The following is a 27,597-nucleotide window of genomic DNA, read 5'->3' as shown; positions in this document are numbered from 1 at the left end:
AGTGACCACAAATGAACTATCTATAGAATGTGTACAAAAGGAAATGTGATGGGAATTTAACTGTTCTATGATTTAAAACACATTAAACACAAAAGCAGATTGTTATGCAAGGAATGAGGAGCATGGATAAGATGAACGACTTCGGAAAATTAGCTAGTAGCAGTAATTGTGATTGAATTGTGCCCTCTATTCAATTAGCAAAGATTGGTAATGGTAAATATTTCTGACTTCCTTGTTCAGTCCACAAAGGACTTTAGAACCATAAACATGAACAGATTAAGAGTGAAAGGATGAAAATAGCAACCAAAAGAAAGCTGTTTCAATACCAGTACATATAAGACATTTATATATGTATGTGTGTATTTGTGTATGTATGTATGTATGTATGTATGTATGTATGTATGTATGTATGTATATATGTCAGTCCTGAGAACTCATAGCATGGGCACTGTCCCTGAGCTTTTGTGTTCAAGGCTAATGCTGTACCACTTGAGCCACAGCTCCACTTTTGGCTTCTTGGTATTTAATTAGAGATAAGAGTGTCATGGAGGGCTGGGAAGGTGGCTCAGTGGTAGAGCGCTTGCCTTGCATGCCTGAGGCCCTGGGTTCGATTCCTCAGCACCACATAAGCAAAAAGAAAAAAGCCAGAAGTGGCGCTGTGGCTCAACTGGTAGAGCGCTAGCCTTGAGCTGAAGAGCTGAGGGACAGCGCCCAGGCCCAGAGTTCAGGCCCCACGACTGGACCCAAAAAAAAAAAAATTAAAAAAAAAAAAAAAAAAAAAAAAGAGTGTCATGGAATTTCCTGCCTGTGTTGTTTTGAACCACAATGCTCAAACCTCAGCCTCCTAAGTAGCTAGGATTACAGGTGAGAGCCACAGCACATAGCTTAGACTTGTGTGTGTGTGTGTGTGTGTGTGTGTGTGTGTGTGTGTGTGTGTGTGTGTGTGTGTGGTGTGTGCGCGCACACACACATGTCCTTCATGGGGCTTGACTTCTGGGCCTAGGAGCTTTTCCTCCTCTCTTCAGCTCAAGGCTAGCACTCTACACTTGAGCCACAGGGCCACTTCTAGGTTTTTCTGTTTATGTGGTGCTGAGGAATCAAAGCTAAGGCCTCATGCATACAACGTAAGCACTCTACCACTGAGTCATCTTCCCAGACCCAGATTTTTATTTTTTATATTTGACACAGGATCTCATATATTTCAGGCTGGTCCCAAGTTCCTGGCTCAAGAGATTCTCTTGCCTCAGTTGATCTACTGAGTAACTGGAACAATAGGTGTGTGCCACCACAGACAGGTTAAGAAAGAATTTGTATCAAAGGGGGAGGATGGGAAGGGGAAACAAAAGAGGAGGCTACAATGCTTGATAAGAAATGTACTCATTATCTTGCCCATGTAATTGTAACCCCTCTGTACAGTATTTTCACAATAAAAAAAAAGAATTTGTATCAAAGGGTTTGCAGAAAAAGGATGTTACCTGTTAAGAAAACTTTCAGCACAATAAAATGATGGATCAGTTACAAACATTTTTACACCTAACAGGGGAGTATCAAAAGATATGAAGCAAAAAAATTGAAGAGAGAATAGTTTCACAAAAATAATTGGAAGTTTCAATATCTCAGTTTCAATAATGAAAAAAAAGTTGACAGAAGCCATGTAAGGAAATAGAGCAACAGGATATCAATGGATGCAACTGATAAAAAAAAATTACTATAACAGCAACAAGAGATTCCTATGTTTTTTCATGTACACATAAAGAGCACAGGTAATTACAAATAAAGTCAATTTTAGGGCCAACATGAAAACATGAGTAGACATTTAGCATCCCAAACAAAAATATTAATAAGGTATCACTTAACACCTATTAGGATGATTACTATGGAAAAACAAACAAAAAATATCAAGTGTTGGTGAGGACATGGAAGAATTGGAACTCTCATGCTTTTTTGGTGGGAATGTAAATGAAGCAGTCACTGAACAAAAACAACATGTGGATTTCTAAAAATATTAAAAATTAGACTACTGTGAGATTACTTCTGGGTCTGTATCAGTCCAGTTAAAAACAGTCTTTACCAGGCACTGGTGGCTCACGCCTGTCATCCTAGCTACTCAGGAGGCTGAGATCTGAGGATCACAGTTTGAAGCCAGCCCAGGAAAATTTGTGAGACTCTTTTCTCCAATAGAGTACTAATAAAGCCAGTAGTGGAGCTGTGGCTCAAGTGGTAGAGTGATAGCCTTAAGCAAGAGAAGCTGAGGGACAGCACCCAGACCCCAAGTCCAAGCCCCAGGGGCTTATACAGGGGATTGAACCTGGCTCCTTGTCCAGTTGCTAGGCAAGCACTCTATCACTTGAGCCATACCTTCCAGGCATTTGGCTGTTTTTTTTTTCTATTTAGCATTTTTATTTGCAGGAGGAGTTGAAACAAATCTGGAGTGTTGTCCTTGAACATGAATCATTTAACTGAAACCAACTGAACTATAGAAATAGAGCAAAGTAAGGGAAAAGTAGCCCATCCCAGGAGCTAAGGTTGGAGGATAGGAGGATACAGTCCATAATATACAACATGTGCAGAAATGTCTTGATTCAGCTGCTCAGAGCCAGCTCCTTAGAAGTCATGCACAAGGATCCATTTTCAGAGGATGTGTCCCTCTCAAACATTATAATTGTTTTGTTTTTAGGTAGGGTCTTATGCATTTCCCAGGAACTGCCCCAGTCTACAAATCTTCCTAGGGTTGGGCTCAAACTGCAGTATTCCTATCTTCAACTCTTCAGTAGGTGTGATCACTAACACGAGCCATCATGCCTGGCTGTAATTTTAATAATACGAACATACGAGTTCTAGTGTTAACAAAGGGAGTTGTGAGTCAATACTTTTCTAACTTCATAGAGAAATCCCACAGTGAGTCAGTTTCCACTATGAATCTTCCAAGGCAAAGTGAGTGACAACCTGTCATCGTTTTCATACTGGGATTATTGCATAGTGATCCTTCACTGTGAATTCTAAGATGGCAAGTGAGTATTTCCTCTAGCTTAATCTGTCCTTAGGAGGATATTCAGACATAAATCTTTTCTGGACAATTGAGTAGCAACTGCTTTCTTTTATTCTCTGTGATCAAAGAGATTTCATTACAGAAAAGCTGACCCTACCACCTCTGAAAACTCTTGACAACATCCTGTGATCACAGAGAACTTTCTTCCCTGGTGGGGGTCCTATTAAGATACACCAAAAACATGGTGTGAGAATTGTGCACAGTCATTGCCCTGAGAGGGATTCTCTAAGAAGGCACTCTCTGGGGTGTGGACTGGGTTTGCAAGTGATACACTTTTTAGTGTCATCCCCTGATGTAGGTTCATGTGCGGAATGAGGTTCACATTCTGGCAGAAGGCTCTGCTACACTGGCTGTCCATAGGCTTCTTCCCAGTGTTAGGCATTCGTGGGGTGAGTCTGCAGCTGCACTGGAAGGCCTTGCTGCACTCCACACTATCACAGGTCTTCCTCCCGGTGTGGAGAAGTTAGTGTTGAGTTAGGTGTACTGTACTGCTAACAGCTTTCTCATATTCGTTGCATCAAAGAGCTCTCTTTTCCTGTACAAATCCTACTATGTGAATAAAAACCAAGATAAAGGCCTTCCAACACTGACCATGCTCGTGGCTTCTACTCCGCGTGCATGGATGGCCTTGTGTTTGAAGGCCTTTGACTACTTCGTGGACTTGTATGGCTTCTTGCAGAGTTGCAGGATGAGGGCCGAGCTCTGGCTGAAGGCTTTCCCACACCTCCATCTGCAGTCTCGTGTGAACCTGCTGATGTCCAACAAGGTACTTTCTGTTAAACGTGTCCCCCACTGCCTGCCTTTGTGTGCATGGAGATGTCTTCTCTGGCTTCTGAGTGTGGTGCATGCTTCTGTAACGCCCCAGCACAGACCAGCGGGTCTCCAGCTGGTCCTCTGGCCGGGTGTCAGGAGGCAGTCTCGGTGGGAGCTTCTCTCCAGGGCTCCCCAATGTTCCTGCCCTTCCAAGAGCCCTTTCCTCAGTTCTGTGCACCCAGCAGGAGTCCCTCGAGGAGCGGGGGGCGGGGCTTCCGGGCAGGACTGACAGGCGAGGTTGGCTTTCCGGTCTGGCGTTGTGCTCTGCTGGCCTGGAGACCTGTGGGAGCCTCCGGGGCCTGACGCTTTGGAAATGCGGGCAGTAATTGGCCGCCTCAGCTGCCTTCGCCCAGTCACCCAGCGCGTGCGGCCTAGGCGCCATGTTGGACTCCGGCGGCTCTGGAGACTCAGCCGCCGCCTGGGCTCTCCTCTCGTGTGGAGGACACAGACAAGGAGACCCGGGAGCCGCGGCCTGAGCAGCCGGCATGGCCGTCCAGGCCCAGCCCTGGGAGCAGCGCCGGCTGAGGAACCTGAAACCTAAGGAGACCAGAGACCGGCAGGTCCAGCACGGCCTCCCGGCACCAGGCCCCGGCAAGCCCCGCTGCTCTTCATCCTCCAAGTGAAGGTCACAGCCACATTTTTGAAGGTCATCCACATCTGCCAGCCGCCATCAGGCTGCAGGGAGCAGCTCTGGTAGGGACAGACACTGCAAGGTCTGGAGATGAGTGAGCCCCGCCTCAGCCCAGCCCGAGTCACACACCCGGTGGGCAGAGCACCAAGACACAGACCTGCCTGGACTTGCATTTCTTGAGACATTAGGAAACAACACCCCGATGAAATGAGTGAGGCAGTGATTGTAACTAATCGAGGACCTGACAGTCTAAAGGCTGAATTACTGCAATGGCAATCAGTTATTAATGCATTTGTTTCACTGTGAAATCAGTGATAGAAGGGATTTGCTTTTGCCCCTTAGAAACTGTGTGTTTTGTTGAAGGATTCAAGCAGTATCTATATAGATAAGAAAATCATTACAGGTTGGAACAATTACAAAGTTAAGGGAAAACAAATAGGGTACTCTACAAGAAAGAGAGGGGCAGATATTTTAAAAATAATGTAGACAGTTCAGTGTTAATGGACATAGCAACTAAGAAGAGAAAGAACTCCAGGGATTTGTTTCCTAATAAAAGGAATTAGACCAACTTGTGAATAATTTCATATGGCTGAATCAAGTAAGAAATATAAAAGAGTTTTTATATATGTTGGTGCCCATCGTGGGGCTTGAACGCAGGGTGTGACTAGTGTTTGTTAGCTTTTCTGCTCAAGATTAGTTGTCTGCCAGCTCTGCTACTTGAACCATGCTTCAAGTGGTTGATTCAAGTTAAGACTTGGTGGACTTTCCTGCTGGGGCTGGCTTTGGACCTTGGTCCTCAGAACTCAGCTTCCTGAGTAGCTAACATTATGGATGGGAGTCACAGATTCCAATCAAGTAATGCAATTTTGACGTAAACAATGGCAAAATAATTCTGGCTAGAGTTCCTTAGTAAACATTTATGGACAAATAATGTTTGTGTTGGTATTTGATGGGTGAATATTCTTTTGCTAGCTGGTAGAATGCTGAACAAGAGTGAAATTAAATTTCAGGTCCACACATGATGAATTATTTAATATGCAGAAGCAATGCAAGTGAGAGCCTGTGGAGATACAAAATAGATATCAATTTGCAGATGAGATCTATGTCTAGTAGGACTGAAAGCAATTTCTATTTCTGTAAGTGAAGAAAGAATAACACTACCTGATTTTGAGAAGAGTAAACACTTAATCTCTTCTTTGAATGTATAAGCAACAGAAATTTATTTCTCCCTGTCCAAGGGACCATCCTTTGCTGTCTGCTGTCAGTCTTTTTGCTGAATCCTCAAGTGGCAGAATGCAGAAGGGCATCATAAAGTTTGATATATTTTTTTCTATGTTGTTGTAGTTTTGCTGAATCTTAAGATCCTCCTTAAGACCTTTCCTGGACCATCCCACAGCATCATAGATTAGCTTAGGCTTCAAGTCTATCCAGTTATTCATTTAAAGAATGGAAAGAAGTGTTTTTCTTAACAATCAATTGTTTAGGCAGAGTATGAAATAGGAGACGTAATCTATGATGAACAGTGATTTTCTTAACATAAAATGTGTACTTTATGTTATCTTACTATCATTCCATGTTTGATGATATTCCTTGTAAAATTTACAATATAAGAGTGGTTCCATGGGGCTAGGAAGGTGGCTCAGTGGTAGAGCACTTGCCTTGCATGCCTGAGGCCCTGGTTTCGATTCCTCAGCACAACATAAGCAAAGACAAAAAAGCCGGAAGTGGCGCTATGGCTCAAGTGGTAGAGTGCTAGCCTTGAGCTGAAGAGCTGAGGGACAGCGCTCAGGCCCAGAGTTCAGGCCCCACGACCGTGTCCCCCCCCCCCAAAAAAAAAGAGTGGATCCATGGAATATCCAAGTATAGAGGTTCTTGTGTATATGCCTAACTAGGCTTTGTATAAAATGATACTGAAAGTAAGGGAAGTTTCTTCTGCAGCTTTAAGTGTGATACTAAGACTAACATGAAGCTGCTTTCAGACTGTTGAGTGCTGCTGCCCATATTTTTAAACAGTCTGTAGGCAGCAGTTTGTGTGCGTACACGTGTGTATCTGCATGCACACATGCCTGCCTGCCACTCTGGGGCTAGAATGCAGGGCTAGTGCTCTTATTTAACTTTTTTACTCAAGGCTGCCACTTTGCCACTTGAGCCACATGTCCAGTTCCATATGCTGGATTTTTTGTTTTTTTGTTTTTTGGTCATGGGGCTTGAACTCTGGGCCTGAGCACTGTCCCTCAGCTCAAGGCAATTGCTCCACCACTTGAGCTACAGCGCAACCTCCGGTTTTCTAGTGGTTTATTGGAGATAAGAATTTCAGGGACTTTCCTGTCTGGGCTGGCTTTGAACCTCCATCCTCAGATCTCAGCCTCCTGAGTAGCTAGGATTATAGGCGTGAGCCACCGGTGCCGGGCTTAGGCTGGATTTTTTGATGGATGATCTTCAGGGTTCAACTGAATGCCTTCAGTAACCATCAGGATTTTATGTATGTTTGTATCCCTTGCTTTGATCAGGTTATGAAAGATCTTCAGTGTTTCTAAACTAGGACCGTTATTTATTCGGTTGGATGTAATGCATTGTTGAGTACCTGTCTCAGGCTTTGAGTATGTGGTATCCTACAAACCTGGACATTAAGCATCAGGGAACATCTTGATCTTTGTAACACCCCAACATAACTTCCCTCTTCTCAGACACTGTCTAGGATTGTTTGCATTGGAAAATCACTGGATAGGACATAATGTCAAAGAAGAGTAAGAAGCATTGCTTGCCAAATTTTCAATTGTTTCATTTCAGGAAGCTTGTTTCATTGACGATAGGATGATCTGCTTGCAGAGATTAGACAGATAGGACTGGAAATCCCAAATTGATAGGGTAATAGTTTTTTTTGGGGGGGGGAATACCTGGCAAAGAGAAAAAATAGCCAAAAGAGCCAGGGGCTTGTAATCCTAACTACTTAGGAGGCTGAGATCTGGGGAATCACCGTTCAAAGTCAGCCTTGGAAGGAAAGTCCATTTATCTATACTGCGAACAATGAAACTAAACAGCACTGAACCTGACACTGGAAAAGATGTTTAGCATCCTCAATACTAGAGAAAGCGCTGCTTAAAAACAACTGAATGCCAGACATGGTGGCATGCCTCTCTACTCCTAGGTACTCAAGAAGAGGGATCCATTCAGTACAGGAGCCAGATACCAGCCTGAAAAATATAGCTAGGCCCCACTAATAAAAACAAAACAAAACACAACAACCCAAAACTGAATTCTGTAGAGAAGAAACAGGCAAACAGCTTTCAAGCATCCCTGGAAAGAATACTGCTATATGTTTGGAAAGAGACCTGGGTAATAGCCATGAATTTTTAAAGAGAAAGCTATCCTGATGAGTGAAACAATCTTTTTCCTCAAAACAAAGTATACACTTTGTGAGATAAATATTCAAATAGCATCAAGAGGCAGGATAGTTTTTAGGACTTGAAAAGGTAATAACTGAATAAATAATATATTGAGGACATAATATAAACAAAGAACCCCAAAGTTTTTTGTACTTCATCATAGTTTTCAGACAAAACCCTATTCAATTTTAATTTTTCATGTAAAGGTTTTATTATATTGAGAACTACCTCTTTTTCATGTATATAGCCTTTTTCTTATACATTTCCTCTGTGTGTATGTTTTGTGTGTGTGTGTGTGTTTGTGTTTGTGTGTGTGTGTGTGTGTGTGTGTGTGTGTGTGTGTGTGTGTATGTGTTTGTGTAAGACTGTCTTGAAGCTTGAACTCAGGACCTGGACACTGAATTTCTGTGCTCAATGTTAGTGTTTTACTACTTGAGCCACAGTTCTACATCCAACTTTTTGGTGGATAATAGGTGATAAGAGTTTGAAGGAGTTTCTTGCACCAGCTGGCATTAAAAAGTGATCCTCAGTTCTCAGCCTCTTGAGTAGCTATGTGTATATAAGTGAGCCACCCAAGCCCAGCCTTTCATGCATTTTAAATATTACTTTTTAAAAGCTAGGGATGTATCTCAGTAGTACAAGATGTGCTTCTTTGTGCAAGATCTTGGGTTTGATTTCCAGCCCCAGAAAAAAATATATAATACATTGCAAGAGCTGTTATGTAAAGAAATTGAGAACATTTAGAACAGGAATTCTATGTCACATGTCTTATTTCTTGCCCAAGAACTTTCCTTAAAGTTAGTCCCAGTGTGAATAACTGGAATCAGAGTAATGTTTGAGCAAACATAGCCTATCACTAATCTTTGGTTATAGATGTAGTATTACATGCCACGAAATAAATAAAGAAGAATAAAGGTGGTAGGAAATGTGAAAACTTAAGGCAATTATGTTTCTCAACTCAAGGGGATAGAGAATTGTTACAAGTGGATGGTGTGAATTGCAGAACCTGGAATATAGAAATCACTTCTTTAGGAAACATTGTACACTATTTCTGGATTCCTTTTTCCCTCCCACCACCCCTCATAAAAAAAAATACCTTTGGACTTTGCATTCTAGAATGAGCTACAAACCTGGGAGCCATCAGTAAACTCCACCCCTCACTCCAACTTCCACAAGGACCCTAATGGTGGCACTGTCACATGCATGCCGCCCCTGCTAGGCCAGCTATTGATCCAGCAGGAGGTTGGAGCCCAATAAGGAATAAAGGACTTCACTCCAATCTCTTCCACCTTCACTAATATTAAAAGTGTATTGACTTTGGAATCAATCACTTCCCCTATAGTTTCTGATTACATTATCTGGCACATTATTTTGACCTTCCATTGAAAAGTTCTGTGTAAAAACAGAGGTTATACTATCATTTTGGAGTTTTTCATGAAGATTAAGTTGGCAAACATATGAAAAGCTCATTGTTGAAAGCCTGCTCTGGAAATACTGACTCTGCATCTTCTTATCTATGTGTTTCCTGTAGTTTTCCCCTGCATCCTATTTTATTTTTTCTCTCACTGTTGCTGTCTATCCCTACTGGCCTTTTTGTTTCTTTAAATGACTTTTCTGTGCAACAGAGTTCATTTAGTCCTTTGAATTTGTTGCCACTAGAGGGCGGGTGACATAGATGCATTACTACTCCCCTGATCACACTGGGAATGGAAGGATAGGATCACATTACCTGGGTGAAATCCATCATTCAAAATTAAAGAGACTTTAGAAACCACATCTATTCCTTCTCATTCTAAAGGCTGGAATGGTAGACATTTAAACAAATACAAGCATGTAGTAAGTTCATAGTTGAATTGAAACTTATTCTTTTTTTTTTTTTTTTGGTCCAGTTATGGGGCCTGAACTCTGGGCCGGGGTGCTATCCCTGAGCTCTTCAGCTCAAGGCTAGCACTCTACAACTTGAGCCTCAACGCCACTTCCGGCTTTTTTTTCCTTTTTGCTTATGTGGTGCTGAGGAATCAAACCCAGGACCTCATGCATGCAAGGCAAGCACTCTACCACTGAACCACTTTCCCAGCCCAAAATGAAACTTCTTTGTATAACTACTTAAACATAATTTTCAAAAGTCTATTTATAAAAGAGTAGGTAGGAGGGTAAGAAACTCTTGTCTGTATTCCTAGCTACGTGGGAGTCTGGGATCTGAGGATCCTACTAGCTAGTGGCTCAGTGGTAGAGCGCTTGCCTTCCATGCATGAGGCCCTGGGTTCAATTCCTCAGCACCACATAAGCAAAAAGAAAAAATCCGGAAGTGGTGCTGTGGCTCAAGTGATAGAGTGCTAGCCTTGAGCTGAAGAGCTGAGGGACAGCTCCCAGGCCCAGAGTTCAGGCCCCATGACCAGACCCACCCTCCCCCAAAAAGAATAAACAAACAATTTTGAGGTTATTTCTGTGGAGGTTTATGAGAATATGTTAATTCGATATGAAAAGGAAGTTCTTTGTGTGTGTGAGAAAGTGTGAGTGTATGTGTGTGTGTGTGTGAACTCATGATGTATGCACTGTCCCTTAGTTTTTCTGCTCAAGGCTTGTGCTCTAGTCATAATGCCACTGCTGGATTTTGGGTGGTTAATTGGAGATAAGAATCTTGGCTTGGAACTGTGATCCTCACCTCTCAGCCCATTAGGTAGACAGGATCACAGGCATTAGTGATCTGTGCTCAGTACACCGAAAACTTTTATCAATGTATGTGATGCTGGGAATTGAATTACGGCTAGGGCCTTGCATATGCTATGCTAGTTCTCTAACCACTGCACTTCATGGCCAGCCCAGGAGCAGTCTTAAAATTAAGAAATAACAATATGCTTTGTGGTCTTCTACTTTCTATGAGTAGAGACACAGAACAAACATAGCACAGAGCAGAATGCCTACAGCACACATGCACCATTTTGGTAATGTTCTGGTGCTCTTCCAGCTTTGGCATGCATGCTATCCTCTTGTAGATAAAGAGAAAGTTGAACAACAAAGATTTTTTTCCCTTTTCTGAATTCTTTCCTTTGTGTTGCACACTACTGGGATCTGAACTATAGGCTTCACACTTTTTTTCTTCCTCTTTTCCTTCTTTCCTCCTTTCTTTCTTTCATCCTTTCTTTATTTCCTTCCTTCCTTCTCTCCCTTCTTCTCTCCCTTCTTCCCTCCCTCCCTCCCTCCCTCCTTTCTATCTTTCTTCTTTCTTTCTTTCTTTCTTTCTGTCGTTCATTCTTTTTTTTTTTTTTTTTTTTGTCATTTTTTAAAATTTTATTTTACTGTAAAAATTCTGTACAGAGGGGTTACAGTTACATGAGTAAGGTAACCTGTACATTTCTTTTTTTTTTTTTTGGGGTCCGGTCGTGGGGCCTGAACTCTGGGCCTGGGCACTGTCCCTCAGCTTTTCAGCTCAAGGATAGCACTCTACCACTTGAGCCACAGCACCACTTCCGGCTTTTTTCTTTTTGCTTATGTGGTGCTGAGGAATCAAACCCAGGGCCTCAGGCATGCAAGGCAAGCGCTCTACCACTGAGCCACCTTCCCAGCCCTAACCAGTAGATTTCTTGTTGAACATTGTTAACCCTAAGATAGGTGATGTTAAAACATTGTTACATACTATTAAATCACTGGCAAGCATTTTAGGTATCCCTTTTAATGATTTTTATTTTTATTTTTTATTTTATTTTCCTTTTAATGTTTTCTTTTTTCTTTAAATAAGCTACAATGTTGGCTGTTGGGGAAATCTGCCTCCCTATTTAGTAGCTGTTAGATTGTTTTCTGGTGCAGTGGCTGCCTTGAGTAAGGGACTATCAGCTAATCGGCCACCAGGACTGTCCTCATGCCAGCAATGGCTGCTTTGGTCACTCCCCAGACACCATGAGGAAGCTACATGGTGACCACAGCTACTTGTTGCCAAAGCACAACTCCATCTCTTTTTTTTTTTTTTTTTTTTTTAAATTTTTTTTTTTTATTTTTTTTTGTTCTGGCTTTTTTTTTTTTTTTTAAATTTTTTTTATTGTAGAGATACTATACAGAGGGTTACAGTTACATGAGTGAGGTAATGAGTACACTTCCACTTCCTCTTGAACATTGTTACCCCCTCCATTGTTTTCCCCCTACCATCCCCTCCCTCCCTCCCTTCCCCAAGGTTCTTTTTTTTTTTTTTTTTTTTTTTTTTTTTTGATCGTGATTAAGTGATTACTTAATTTCCGGAAATTCACAGTATTGTGGAATAATGATGCTCATTTAAAGTCACAAGTTCATTCTAACTTTCCTGGAGCAAATTGTCTATCACAGTCTATAATATATAACGGTGCTCATATGTTATATACCATATATGTGATCAGCAGCATGGGGATATTTAGTAGTGGTTCAACCAGATGAGTGGGAGTTCTTTGTTTCTTAAGTCCTGTTAGTTTTGTCATATCACCTAACATTTTGGATTCATCATCCACTTATCAGGGAGACCATGTACTGTTTGTCTCTTCGTTCTTGGCTTACCTCGCTCCACATGATTCCTTCTAGCTCCATCCATTTCCCTGCAAATGCCATTATTTTGTCATTTCTAATGGCTGCATAATATTCCATTGTGTATAGATACCACAATTTTTGGATCCATTCATCTGTGGTGGGGCATCTAGGTTGTTTCCATATCCTAGCTATTGCGAACAGTGCTGCAATAAACATGGAGGTGCATGTGTCCTTGTATATTGGTTCCTGTTGTTCAGGGTAGATGCCTAGAAGTGGTATGACTGGGTCGTAAGGGAGGTCAATCTTTAGCTTTCTAAGGACCCTCCAGACTGCTTTCCAAAGTGGTTGTATGAGTGTACATTCCCACCAGCAGTGTAATAGCGTTCCTCGTTCTCCACATCCCCTCCAGCATTTGTCGTTGGCTGATTTGTGGATGTGGGACATTCTGACTGGGGTAAGGTGGTATCTCAGGGTTGTCTTTATTTGCATTTCCTTCACCACCAGGGATGATGAACATTTCCTCATGTGTTTCTTTGCCATTTTTATTTCTTCATTTGAGAAGTCCCTCTTTAGTTCCCTTGCCCATTTAGTAATTGGTGTGTTGGGTTTGGGAGGGATTAGTTTCTTGAGTTCCCTGTATATACAGGATGTTAACCCCTTGTCTGATATATTGCTGGTAAATATTTTTTCCCAATTAGTTGGTTGTCTTTCTAGCTTGGTTGCGATAGCTTTATCTGTGCAGAAGCTTTTTATTTTAAGGTAGTCCCATTTGTCGAGTCTCTCTCCAATTTGTTGTGACCCTGGGACTCTGTTCAGGAAGTTCCTTCCTGTGCCTATTAGTTCAAGTGTCTCTCCTACTCTGTCCTGCAGTAGTTTCAGAGATTCAGGTTTAATGTTAAGGTCTTTAATCCATTTTGAGTTGATGTTGGTGCATGGTGATAGGCTGGGGTCCACTTTTAGTTTTCTGCATGTGGCTGCCCAGTTTTCCCAGCACCAGCGGTTGAAGAGGCTGTGTTTCTTCCATTGTATGTCTTTGGCTCCTTTGTCGAATATCAGCTGGCTGTAGGCCTGTGGATTTATTTCTGGATCTTCTATTCTGTTCCATTGGTCTTCGGGTCTGTTTTTGTGCCAGTACCATGCTGTCTTTGTTATTATAGCTCTGTAGTAGAGTTTGAAGTTCGGCATGGATAGCCCTCCCATATTGTCTTTATCCCCTAGAATTGTTTTGGCTATTCTAGGTCTTTTGTTGTTCCATATGAATTTTTGGACTGTTTTCTGTATTTCAGTGATGTACGTCATTGGGATTTTAATAGGAATTGCGTTGAATTTGTATATTAGTTTTGGAAGTATTACCATCTTTACTATATTAAGTCGGCCTATCCAGGAGCATGGGAGGTCTTTCCATTTCCTAGTGTCTTCTGCAATTTCTTTCTTTAACTTTTTATAGTTCTCATTAAATAGTTCTTTTACATCTTTGGTTAGGTTAATTCCTAAATATTTTATTTTTCGGGAGGTTATTGTGAATGGGGTTGCTCCCTTTATTTCCCTCTCTTCCTGTACATTATCAGTGTATAGGAAGGCAACTGATTTTTGTGGGTTTATTTTGTATCCTGCTATTTTGCCAAAGTGATTTATGATTTCTAAGAGTTTGGGGATGGAGTTTTTGGGATCGTGGAGGTATAGTATCATGTCGTCTGCAAAAAGGGATAGTTTAACTTCTTCTTTTCCTATGAGGATCCCTTTAATGTCTTTTTCTTGCCTTATTGCCCTGGCTAAGGGTTCTAGGACTATATTGAAGAGGAGTGGAGACAGTGGGCATCCTTGCCTTGTTCCTGATTTTAGGAGAATTGGTTGTAGCTTTTCCCCATTAAGTATAATATTGGCTATTGGTCTGTCATAAATGGCTTTTATTGTTTTTAGAAATGTTCCTTCTATTCCTATTTTCTCCAGAGCTTTTAGCATGAATGAATGTTGAATTTTGTCAAAGGCCTTTTCTGCATCTGTAGCGATAATCATGTGATTCTTGACCTTGGCTCTGTTGATATGTTGGATTACATTTATTGACTTACGTATGTTAAACCATCCCTGTGTCTCTGGGATGAAGCCTACCTGGTCATAGTGAATTATTTTTTTTATGTGTTTCTGGATTCTGTTAGCTAGAATCTTGTTAAGGATCTTTGCATCTGTGTTCATCAAGGAGATTGGCCTGTAATTCTCCTTTTTGGTTGGGTCTTTGCCTGGTTTGGGGATGAGTGTGATATTGGCTTCGTAGAATGAGTTTGGGATAGCTCCTTCCTTCTCTGTTTCTCTGAAGAGCTTGAGGAGTATGGGTATTAGTTCTTGTTTAAAGGTCTTATAGAATTCTGCTGTGAATCCATCTGGTCCTGGGCTTTTTTTTGTTGGAAGACTTTTGATAGCTTCCTGTATCTCATTATAGGATATTGGCTTATTTAATTGGTTAACTTCTTCTTTGCTCAGTTTGGGCAACTTGTATTTCTCTAAAAATGCATCCATTTCTGCCCGATTTTCTTCCTTTAGAGAGTATAGCTTTTGAAAGTAGTCTGTTAGAATTGTTTGGATATCTTGGGTACGTGTGGTGATGTTTCCCGTGGCATCCCTAATCCTATTAATATGGGTTTCCTCTCTTCTTTTTTTAATTAATCTAGCCAATGGGCCATCAATTTTGTTTATTTTTTCAAAGAACCAGCTTTTTGTTTGGTTTATTTTGGTTATGGTTTTCTGATTTTCTAATTGGTTAATCTCTGCTTTTAATTTGGTTATCTGGCTTCTTCTAGTAGCTTTAGGTTCCATTTTTTCCTGTTTTTCTAGCTGTTTTAATTGCAACGTGAGATTATTTACTTGGTCTGTCTCCATTCTCTTGATGTGGGCACTGAGGGCAATAAATTTGCCCCTCAGGACTGCTTTTGCTGTGTCCCACAAGTTTCTTTGTGAGGTGTTTTCATTTTCATTGAGTTGTAGGAAATGCTTTATTTCTTCTCTGATCTCTTCTGTTATCCAGGCATTGTTAAGGAGTGTGCTGTTCAATTTCCATGTATTGGAGAAATTTCTGCGGTATGCTTTGTTATTGAGAGCTAGCTTGATTCCACTGTGGTCAGATAGGATACAGGGGATTATGTCGATCCCTTTGTATTTGCTTAAGTTCCTTGCATGAACTATGATATGGTCTATTTTGGAGAAAGTTCCATGAGCTGCTGAGAAGAATGTGTACTGTGTTGTTTTAGGGTGAAATACTCGGTAGATGTCAGTTAATTCCGCTTGCAGTATGGCCTCTCTTAATTCGGTAGCTTCTTTGCCAATCCTCTGGTTGGTAGACCTGTCCTTTGGTGAGAGTGGTGTGTTAAAGTCTCCTAGTATTATCGTATTGGGATCTATTTTATTCTGTAAGTTTGAGAGCATTTGTTTGACATATCTGGGTGCACCAATATTTGGGGCATATAAGTTGATGATGGTTATATCCTCCTCTTGGATTGTTCCCTTTATTAATATGTAGTGTCCGTCCTTGTCTTTCTGTACTGATTTTAATGAAAAGTTTATTTTGTCAGATATCAGGATAGCTACACCTGCTTTCTTACTGGGGGCGTTTGATTGGTAGATCCTTTTCCACCCCTTCACTCTGAGTTTGTTTGTATGTTTGGCTGAGAGGTGGGTCTCCTGAAGGCAACAGATGGATGGGTCTTGTTTTCTTATCCAGTCCTCAGTTCGTTTTCTTTTAATTGGCGAATTCAGCCCATTTATATTAAGAGAAAGTATAGAGAGATGCATTGTTGTCCCTGCCATTCCGTTTTCCTAAGTTTTTCTTTTTTCCTTTCCTCCTGTGCTTGCTCAGTTAGACTTTGAGTAATGCCTGTTTGGGGCAGGCCCCAGTTCCTGGCTGCTTTCTTCAGGTTGTGTCCCCCCTCTTAGAATTCTTTGTAATGCTGGCTTAATGTTTATGAATTCATTTAGTTTTTCTTTGCTATTAAAAGTTTTCAGTTCTCCATCAAATGTGAATGCTAGCTTTGCCGGGTAGATCAGTCTGGGTTGGCAGTTATTGGCTCTCAGGGCTCGTATGGTGCTTTCCCAGGCTTTTCTTGCATTCATTGTTTGTGTGGAGAGATCTGCAGTAATTCTTATTTTTTTCCCATTGTAGTATAGCTCCTTCTTCATTTTTGCTGCATGCAGGATTGTTTCCTTATTATTCAGATCTATCATTTTTACTATAATGTGTCTAGAAGTGTTTCTCCTGGGGTCTTGCTTGTTGGGTGTTCGATAAGCTTTTGTGATGTAGTTAAGATGGTCGTTTTTGAGGTGGGGAAAATTTTCATTGATTATCTTGTTAAATAGGTGTTGCATTCCCTTGCTCTGGAATTCCTCACCTTCGTCCACTCCAATTATGCGAAGGTTAAATTTTTTAGCATTATCTGCTTGCTCTTGAATATCCCTTTGGTTTAATTTGAGTAATTTTTCCATATCTGTCACTTTTTGGTCCAGTTGGTGTATTCTGTCTTCTGTATCTGACACTCGACCTTCCATTTCATTCACTCTGTTGACAGTGGCTTCTATTGTGGTTTGCATGGAAGAAATGGATCCCTTTATGGATTCAATGTTGGTTCTCAGAGTACTGATCTCACCTCTCAATGAGGTATGCATTACCTCTAATTTGGCGTTTATCTCACTTCTTATTGAGGTTTGTGCAGCTTCTATTTTTGCATGCATCTCTTGTTTGATACCCTGTATCTCTTTGGATAGTTCATCCTTGTGCTCTTTCAATTTCTGATAAATTTCTCGCTTTATTTCTTGAGTCATTGCCTCCAGCAACCCTTGGAAGTAGCCTTTGTCTTCCATTCCTGCTTTGCTCCCACTGGGGCTCTCCCCTGTGTGGCTGCTGGCTTTTGGGGTGAGCTTGCTGTCCTGGGTGGTAGTAAACCTTGTGATTTTTCTCTGTGATTTTCGCATGGAGGTTCAGGAGACTGCTCTTCAATTTTGTTTTGGTGTGTCTGTCTTTGCTTGGTTGCTGATTCTGTATTGGTAGAGAGAGTCTGTGCCTGATCTGGGTTCTGTTGGGAGCCTATTTCCAGCTGCTATTCTGACTTACTTAGGATTCTCAGCTCTCTGCTGTAGATTGCTGACAGTTCCCGCCTTTGGAAGGGTTGAGCAGCCTAGACTGCTTGTGTTTGCTCCTACGGGTGCTCTTGTGAAGAACAGATGCTCTGGATGCACTCTCCCAAATGCTGGAGTCTGCTATGGGCTCCTGATGTGTTTTTGTTTATTTGTTTTGGGCTGGTTGTGGGCTTGAACTCTAGGTTTGGGTGCTGTCCCTCAGCTTTTTCAGCTCAAGGCTGGCACCCTACCGTTTGAGCCACAGCACCACTTCTGACCCTTTTTGCTTTTGTGATGCTGAGGAATCAGATGCAGGGCCTCATACATCCAAGACTATCACTCTATTGCTGAGCCGCCTTAACAGTCTGAGCTCCTGCTTACTATCAGGTGCTGGCAGCCTGTGTTGCCCAATTCCCAGTCTAGGGTATATGGGTGGAGTTTTGGTGGGGTTTGGGCTTCTCTTGTCCTGGGCCTCCAGGTCTTTTGTTGTCACAGGCGTGCTTCCCGGGGGAGTGTTGTTTCCTGGTTTTCTCCCCTCTGTTGAGGCGTATGCTCAGCTTTTTACTTCAATTGGGAGGAGTTGGTTGTGTTGTTCAGGCGCCGGATCCCCGGGCTTGGTTCCGGCCCCAGCCTGGAGCGCGCTTGTTAGGCCTGTGCTGATGTGTATACCCCCTAGGTTATACAGCCTGGGGGACACAGTTCAAATTTCTTCTACTGTTGGTAGTCTTGACCCAGGGGCGCTGTTCCTGGCTTGGGCATTTAAGCTCCCTTCCAGGGGTGCTCTTGCTCTAGCCTGGCCAGCTGAGTGTGCTCCACGGGCTGGTGGAGCTCTCAAACAGTTCCCAGTTTTAGTGGGTCCTGTGGTCCGGGTGCTGGGGTAGGGAGTCTAGGTCAGGGTCTGGGGATTCCCTCCAGCTCTGGTCTCCCTTGAGGGATACACTTCCCCTGTGGGGTACTCACCCTGGAGCTGGTTGTTTCTGTGTGGTGTAGGTCGTCAGTTGTTGCAATCCGGGCTGGGTTGGGCGGTGGTGGCTCTGTGTGATTCATTTCTGTCTCTGCCTCTGTCGAAGCTGTTGGGTCAAGAGTGTCCACGCTCAGGCAGCTTCTTCTCGGTACCTCTGGGGCCCAAGTGACCCCGCCGGGTTGTTGCGATCGTGATCGGGCGGGCGGGTGGTCTGCAGACAGGACCCTTTGTCGCGCCGAGCCGCTTTGGCGGGATGGAACCTCTCTGCTCGGGTGGAGAGTGCTGGATCGTTGCGATCGCGATCAGGCGGGCCGGGTGGTCTGCTGCAGGTCCTTTTGTCACTCTGCTGATGCCGAGCGGCTTTGGCGGGATGGAGCCTCTCTGCTCGGGTGGAGAGTGAGGGGTGGGGGTGGGATCCTCGTGGAGACTCCCGGCTGGTAGGTTTCTCTGTTCCTGGCGATCTGCTGTTCTGCAAACCAGTACCTGATGTTCTGAAAGTGGCCCCCTGTGTCTCTGCTGTTTCTCTGGGGCTCCCACAGCCCCCGCCGGGCCGGCTGGCCGGCGGCTTGGCGCGCTGCCGCGCGGCCAGTAAAAGTTGGGGGAGGGGTCTTCGCTTTTTTCTGTTTTGAAATTCTTTTCCTCTTTCTTTTTTGTTATTCTCCGCCTCTGGTTTTTCTCTGAGTGTTCGTCTTTTTGTTGTTGTCGGTCTCTTGGGGAGATTAAGCGTTGGAACTCGAACTCTCTTTTTGGTTGGAGAGAGCTGTGGCGTTCCCCTACTGCCCCGTCGCCATCTTCCTGTCGTTCATTCTTTCGTTCGTTCGTTGGTCGTGGGGCTTGAACTCTGGGCCTGGGCGCTGTCCCTCAGCACTTCAGCTCAAGGCGAATGCTCTACCACTTGAGCCCCAGAACCACTTCCAGTTTTCTGTGTGGTTTGTTGGAGATAAGAGTCTCATGGAGTTCCCTGCCTGGGCTGGCTTTGAACCGCGATCCTCAGATGTCAGCCTCCTGAGTAGCTAGAATTGCAGATGCGAGCCACCATTGCCCAGCTAGGCTTTGCACTTTCTAGGCAAGCCCTCTGCTCATTGACCCATGTCCTCACTCCTTTAGCTTACATTTTCTTTTTGAGATAGAGTCTCACTAACGTTGCCTGGGCAGGCCTCAAACCATGGTCCCACTACCTGAACTTCCTGGCATGTGGGCATGCATTGCCCTGCTAGGCATGTGAATTACTCTCAAAATGTGTACCTTCTATAGCTTCTACATCTTTCTGTATAATATTTATATTCTTCAAAGCAATTTTCTCATAAGTTTGTCACAAAAAGCTACTAAGATGTAAAACTCTCCTGCCTGTCACACATTGCAATTTCAAGGAAAACATTTATCTAGATAACTAGAAGATTGCTGAACAGCAAAATGTAAGAGAAGAAGACAAACTAGTATCTTTCCATGGTACTAATCATCATGTTTTAGCATCTTAGTTTTAGTAGCTAACTTCTAACATATTTTAAAAGTTCTGTTAGCATTTGGGGAAATTTATACAGAATGTCAGGGACATTCAAGTAAGTGAAAATAGATCTGTGCAAAATACCAGGTGAAATTGCTCACAGAGATAGAATGTAGGAAAGAACGAGGAATGATTATCTTTTAGTCTGACTTGGCTTTAGAGTGACAGGATTCAGTTGACAGTGAAGCAGGAAGAGACCACAGCTTTGCCATAGAAGTAACCTTCCCTGTCATCCCTGCTCCCTTGACTGCCACCTGCATAACAGACAAAAATGACTTCCTGATGGGTCTTTTTATGTGAGAAATCACAAAATGATTATTGTTTAAAAAAAGAGAACTGGGCTGGGAAGGTGGCTCAGTGGTAGAGCACTTGCCTTGCATGCATGAGGCCCTGGGTTCGATTCCTCAGCACCACATAGCAAAAAGAAAAAAGCCAGAAGTGGCGCTGTGGCTCAAGTGGTAGAGTGTTAGCCTTGAGCTGAAGAGCTGAGGGACAGCGCCCAGGCTCAGAGGTCAGGCCCCTGACTGGACCCCAAAAAAAGAAAAATTAGTTATTTTCTTTTTTTTATTGTAAAAATGCTGTGCATAGGGTAACAGTTACATGAGCAGGGTAATGAGTACATTTCCTATTGAGCATTGTTGCCTCCTCCTTTGTTTTCCCCTACCATCCCTACCCTCCCACCTCCACAAATTCCCCTCCCCCCTCCCCCCCCCCGCCAAAGTTGTAAAGTTCATTTTCAGCATAGTGTTTTGTATATCTCATTGTTACAATGGGTCAACCAGTATCCTTATTTAAGCATTTTGTTTTTTTCCTTCTCCACCCTAAATTAAAGAAGTGTATATATAAGATGCAGGGCACCAACATCAAATACAGTGAAAACAGGGGTTATACAGTGAGGGACAATCATAAAAAGAAACAAAAAAAATCACATGGTACATTATAAATCCGTTAGAAACAATAGCAAGAAAGATAAAATATATTTGTGTGCCTATCTTGGGGTTCATTTCGCTTAACATCATCTTATATGGTCATATGTACATAGCTTTTGGTCTTTTCTTCTTATCCTCCATATGCATTAGTTATTGCAAATAAGGGAAACCATGGGACCTATGTTCCTTAGGGCCTGGCTTACTTCAATTAATATAATTTTTTCCAAGTCTTTCCATTTCCTAACAAATGGTTCAATGTCATTCTTTCTAATGGAGGTATAGAATTCCAGTGTGTGTGTGTGTGTGTGTGTGTGTGTGTGTGTGTGTGTGTGTGTGTGTGTGTGTGTGTGTGTGTGTGTGTGTGTATCACATTTTCTTGATCCATTCATGTACGGAGGGGCATCTGGGTTGGTTCCATATCTTAGCTATGGTAAATAATGCTGCAATAAGTATACTTGCACTGGTAGCCTTAGCATGGCCTTGTTTGTGATCATTTGGGCAGATGCCCAAAAGTGGGACTTTTGGGTCATGGGGAGCTCTATTTGTAGTCTTTTGAGGAACCTCCATATTGTTTTCCAAAGTGGTTGAACAAATCTTCAATCCCACCAACAATGCAGTAGGGTTCCCTTCTGGTCACATCCCCTCCAGCATCTCTTGTTATTAGAGTTCTTGGTTATAGCCATTCTAATTGAGGTGAGGTGGAATCTCAATGTTGTTTTGATTTGCATTTCTTTTATGGCTAGAGAGTTTGAGTATTTCTTCATGTGTCTATTGGCCATTCTAATTTCTTCTTCAGAGAAGTTCTCCTTAAGTCTTTAGCCCACTTATTATTGGGAGAGTTGTTTCTTTGAGGATTTGTTGTTGGGGATTTAATTTTTTGAGTTCCAAGTATATTTTAGATATGAGACCCTTGTCCATTGTATGGCTAGTGAAGATCTTCTCCCAATCCATGGGCTTTCTATTGATCTTGCTAGCTATGTCCTTTGCCATGCAGAAGCTCTGCAGCTTCATTCACTCTTATTTGTCCAACCTTTCTATGATTTGTTGTGTTTCTGGGTCTCTATTAAGAAAATTTCAGTCTGTGCCAAGGAGACCTAAGGTTTCTCCTATTCCTTCCTGCAAAGTTTTCAGAGTGTCTGCTTTGACTCCCAGGTCTTTGATCCATTTGGAGTTGATTCTGGTGCAGGGTAATATATAAGGATCTAATTTTAGTTTTCTACAGGTGAATAGCCAATTTTGCCAGCAACATTTAATGAAGAGGCTGTCTTTCTTCCCTTCTATTTTTTTAGCTCACTTATCAAAAATCAGGTGACTATAGGTATGTGGGTTCATTTCTGGGTTTTCAATTCTATTCCATTGGTCCTCAGGTCTGTTCTGGTGCCAGTACCAAGCTGTTTTGATTACTATGGCTTTGTGATAGAGTTTGAATTTGCTATTGATAGTTCTCCAGCACTGTTCTTTCTGTTAAGGATTGTTTTTTCTATTCAGGGTATTTTATTGTTCCATATGAATTTTTGGATTGCTTCTTCTATTTCCTTGAAGAATGACATTGGACTACTGATAGGTATTGCATTGAATTTGTAGATAGCCTTTGGAAGTGTTGCCATTTTCACAATGTTGATCCTTCCAAACCAGGAGCATGGGAGGTTTTCCAAGAAAAGAAAAGGTGAGAAAAATGAGAAAGAAAGAAAAAAAAAGATAAAAGTTCATTAGAGCTAAACAAAAAAACAAAAAAATAAAAAATTTTTAGAAAGAAAAAAAAAAGAAAAACACACGCACACATATACCCCTAAAATAAAAATTATAAGAGGGAAAAAAAAGTTACTGGAAAAAATTTTTTTTAAAAAAAGATAAAAATTAAAAATTAGAAAATGTTTTAGAAAAAATTTTTATAAAAGGTACAAAAAAAAAAGTTCTTTGATTTTTTTGGGAGGGGTGGTATGATCCTGTATCTCCCTTGTGTTCGTAACCAGCCTCTTGTTGGTGTCTCTTGTCTGCTTGTGGTGTTTGATTTTCCTGTGGCTTGGTTGGTTTCTTAAGTCAGTTTGTTTGAGTAGGCAGAAAAATACTCTGCTTTGCCCAGGATTTTGTGATCCTCCTCCCAGGCTAGTTCAATGGGAGGAAGATCTGCTTTGAGTATGGCAAAAGAGGGAGATGGCTGTTTCCTCTAGTTTGGAGATGCTGTGATGAGGCTAGGTTCTGGGTAGAACTGAGGCCCTTCAGCAAACAGTAGCTTTTCCCTGAGAGGGTGAGCTTGTGAGAAACTCACAGAGCCCAGCCAGGAGCCATTCTTAGGGTTTTTGTTTACCGAATTTCAGTTGATTATCAAGACTGCTAAAGGGAGGGGCAGCCTCTGGTTCTGATTACCCAGTGAAGAAAGCCACTCCTGGGGCTGGCAGCCGGAGCTGGGTGACTTTTCCCTGGATGGAGCTGAGTCTGGCAGGTCAGTTAGGTTCTTGTGACCTGCTAAATGACTCTAGTTTTCTTCCAAGGCCTGACTTGGAGCTAGCAGCTCAGCTGGGCCTTTGTCAGTATCAAAGATGGAGATCTCCGGTAGTGGGTTGGGGAGGGGTGGGCTTCCCTCCTCTGCTCCCTGAGGAGTGAGGACATCAGGCTTCTACTCATGCCAAGTCTTGGTTCCTGGGTCATCTCTGGTCTGCAAACTGCAGGATGAAGATGTCTACTCCTTGTCAGTTCTTGCTGGTGTTGAGTAGAATCCGCTTGCCCGCTGCATCTGGCTCCTTCGTCCTGGACTCTCTGTGTTGCAGGTACGGTGGCTACAGCCAGCACCGCTGCAGTTGCAGCACGGCTGTTGGCAAGTGCTCAGATCTGTCTCCTTGCCTGGATTTTCCCTCTCTGGCCTAACTCTGTACTGTGATGGCACACTTGGTGTGATTCTCTGGCTTAGGACTGTTCACTGGAACACTGAAACTGCTTTCTGTGCGAGAGCTTGTTTAACCTCCAACTTCTCCACCATCTTCCCAGAACTCTGGCTGTGCATTGTTATTGTTACACTTTTTTTTAGTGATGCTGCCTATAACCTAACTGGTTCCCATATGTTGCCTTCAATCAGTTCTTGCCCTAGCAATTGCTCTATTTTTGGGGTGTGTACCACTGGCATCTTTGTTACAAGTTAAGTGTATTGTGAGTGTGATACATACTGGAAGGGTGAAGCTTGTGATATTCCAGTGGCAGCAGCCCAGATCATGGCCAGGGAAAAGTATGTGTCTGCAATGATCATTGGCAAGGTCCCCATTGCTCTTTGAATGTTCCTTCCACAGAGTCCTACTGGATTTTGCTGAACATTAAACCTTTCAGCCCTTCTGTAGCTAGGGCTTCACATAAAGCAGTTTTGCATGGGAAATTTATGTGGGTAATTGGTTTATATACCTTAACTATGGTTCTTTTCAAATGGACTTGAATTGCAATTTAGAAAGGAGCATATGTAATATCAGAGCTCTGGCAAGGGATTCTCTCCAGAGACAGGGACACTGTCTGGCCTTGTAGGAAAATGTCTTTAATATGTGGAGGCAGAATTGAAACAAATTATGGCAATATCACAGATAAATTATGGGCTTTTAACATATGCAAGTCAGTCTTGGAGGACAACTCCCATTGTTCTTGGACCTGGTCAGCAGTTTGCTATGGAGAGACTTTCAGTACATATATGGAGCTGGACTAGAGAGATGTAATGATCATAATACCTGGATATTCTGCAATGTATGTGTCTATGAGCAGCAGGCAGGAATATCATATATCATCCAATACCTAGCTTTGTCCGGAAATGAAAGGAACTAGTGTACCAGGTAGATGCAGCCACATGAGTGTGTAGGATGAAATACCAAATTCCATTTATGTTCATGGGGGCTATAAAGCATTAGCAGGCCATGGGGATGGATTGACAGATGATCTTGATATGTATGAAGTTACCACTAAGACTCAGACTAATTTGAAAAAAGTGTGAAAACAGGAGTTATACTGCAGGGGAGGGACATACAAAGCAACAAAACAATCACCTTATAAATATGTTAGAAACAATAGCAAGGAAGAAAAAACCACTTGTGTCCTTATCTTGGGGTTCATTTTGCCTAACATCACCTTATCTGACCTTTTCCAAATGTCTCAGACATATACTAGTTATTGCAAATAAGGGAAACCATGGGACCTATGTTTCTTTGGGCCTGGCTTACTTCACTTAATATAATTGTTGGTATAATTTGGGGAGGGAAAGGAAAAAAAACAAATTGTTTAAATAGGGATATAGGTGGACCCATTGCAACAATGAAATGTACAGAATGCTATGTTGAAAAACGGACTTTACCACTTTGGTGGGGAGAGGAGGGGAGTGTAGTTGTGGAAATGGGAAGGCAGGGCAGGGATGGTAGGGGAAAACCAAATGTACTCATTACCTTGCTCATGTAATTGTAACCCCTCTGCACAGTATTTTCACAATAAAAAAATATTTTTAAAAAGTGTGTTTTCCAGATACCTTCATTAACTGTTCTTCTCAATGGAGCTATGCTTATCTTTAGAGGAAATATCCATAATGACACTTGAGTAATGGTGCAAAATGTTTTTCTGACCAAAGCTTGTGATGACAGAAAAACATTACTGTAATTAAATATTCAGAGACGTTAACAGATTTTGGACACTCTGCCATAGCCATTAATGAGTCCACATTTACATTTGGTAGATTTTTCTAGTGTATTCCCTAATGATATCCTTGTATACAAACCTCCAAATTGCAAAGTTTCAGAGATGAAGAACTTTGTAAAAATGTTGGGCCATGGATAAAAAGGGTTTTGGAATAATAATACTCACTGTGAATCTTGGGAATCTGGAAATAATATTTTTAGAGGCAAATGCTCTCCTAAAACAGCTGCTTCTGATGACAGATGCAATAGATAAGTAGAGTGTGCCAGCTGTGCTGCCAATACAAAAGGGAGCCAATGCTCTGATGACAAGAAACACATTTCAGCAAACAGTAACTGCAATGTGCCTGTCAGAAGAGAGACCAAATGTCCTGTGAGCAGATTTGTAACAAACTCACAAGCTGTAAAAGTCATTTACTAAACTTGAATTGCCAGTGGGTTCAGTGAGGAGAGCAATGACAGGCTTGGCCAGCTCATCTTTGTGCTATAATCTCAGTGGGAATCTTGCTTCATTAACAACTTGAAAGGAGGTGGACTTTGTACTGGATAAACAACAGAAATATACACAACAGAAAGTACCACCTTGGGTTGGGCTGGGCTACATCAATATATCCCACTGGATATGGGAAGATACATTCCCTATAACAAATGGCTGGAGAACTAAAGGATTCTGGGTTCTGTGCTTGTTTAGAAAGGGCTGCTGAGGTAGGCTTAAGAGCAATTCTTACACATCTATGTCTGTGAAAGGTCTGTCATTAGTCCAAACCAAAATGTAAGGCAATGTCAAGATCCATGGTCTATGTCATCTTCCAATTATCCAAGCAACTGTACAAACTAGTATATATACAGCAGCAATACAAAGCCATGTGTTGACTATAATGCCTATGTAATCTCTTTTCCATATGGGCAATGTCTGGAGTGGCAAACTGTCACCCACTCTCCTCAAAATTGTTCTGCATTAAGAACCTGTGGACAGGGCTGGAAAGGTGGCTCAGTGGCAGAGTGCTTGCCTTGCATGCATGAGGCCCTGGGTTCAATTCCTCAGCACTGCATAAGCAGAAAAGGACGGAAGTGGTACTGTGGCTCAAGTTGTAGAGCTCTAGCCTTGAGCTGAAGAGGTGAGGGACAGTGCCCAGGCCCAGAGTTCAAGCCCCAGGACTGGCAAAAAAAATGTTTCTGTACATCCAGAGGAATAAAAGGTGATCTGTGCTAATTATGGGACACTAAAATCATTATGTTGGCAATCCATTTAGAAGAACAAGTTACTGCAGCCTTTTGATGGACTATCAGTTTACCTTCAGCTTATTGTAGGAAGATGATTGCCACCACCTGCCACAAATTTCATAGCAAATCCAGAAAAAGCATGCCAAAATATGGATATTTCAGTGAACACGTGGAACAACTTTAATCTCAACATCCCAAGATGAATGGGTTCAGCAGGTAGAACAATACCTGGGGAAGAGACTCTTAGAGTTTACAAGACTAATAGAAAGGATTACAGAAATAGATTTTCCTATGAAAAATTTAACTTAGAAGCAACCCTAATATTACATACTATGTGTATGTCAGCAATTTTCCTTGGCTTATTAAGATACAGACTGCAAAAATTCTCACAAGACAATCCTAGATCTTGTGCCATTTTTGTCACCTTCCAGTTGTGTTTTATCTTTATTACTATGGCACCTGTGGTATAGAAGATCAAGCAAATTTGTCGTGTTCTCCATAGAAAGAGGTGTCCATGATATTATTTAAAGGAGCTGCTCTAATAGCCAACTGTTCCTTTGCTTCTGGTGATGTAGAACCTGAAGTAGGAGCTAAACAAACAGACTTTCTGCCAGGGGCATTAGATGGGCCTCCCAAACCAATAGCCATTAACCATATGCTGGAAAGGGTGCTGCTGTTCTGACTGTGTTTCTTTTTCTACCATGAGGATCATGTGGTGTCCCCCAGGCCTTGCTGTTGCCAGTGGCCTGATGGATATGTCACAACACAAGGCTTCAGAGAATCAAGAAAAGACTTTCCACAACCAAAATCAAAAGTATCTGTCCACCAGTCAAAGAACTCTTATCAGAGAATGA

General features: G+C 42.2%; 1 pseudogene; it reads left to right on the top strand.

The window, feature by feature from the left end:
* The first annotated feature begins 4,347 nt into the window (after positions 1–4,347).
* LOC138836086 (attractin-like protein 1) lies at positions 4,348–27,597 on the top strand (annotated as a pseudogene).

Source organism: Dipodomys merriami, unplaced genomic scaffold, assembly GCF_024711535.1.
Source record: "Dipodomys merriami isolate MVZ:Mamm:240054 unplaced genomic scaffold, mDipMer1.0.p SCAF_10, whole genome shotgun sequence".
NCBI classification, from domain to species: Eukaryota; Metazoa; Chordata; class Mammalia; order Rodentia; family Heteromyidae; genus Dipodomys; species Dipodomys merriami.
This window is presented reverse-complemented; position numbering and strand designations above follow the sequence as displayed.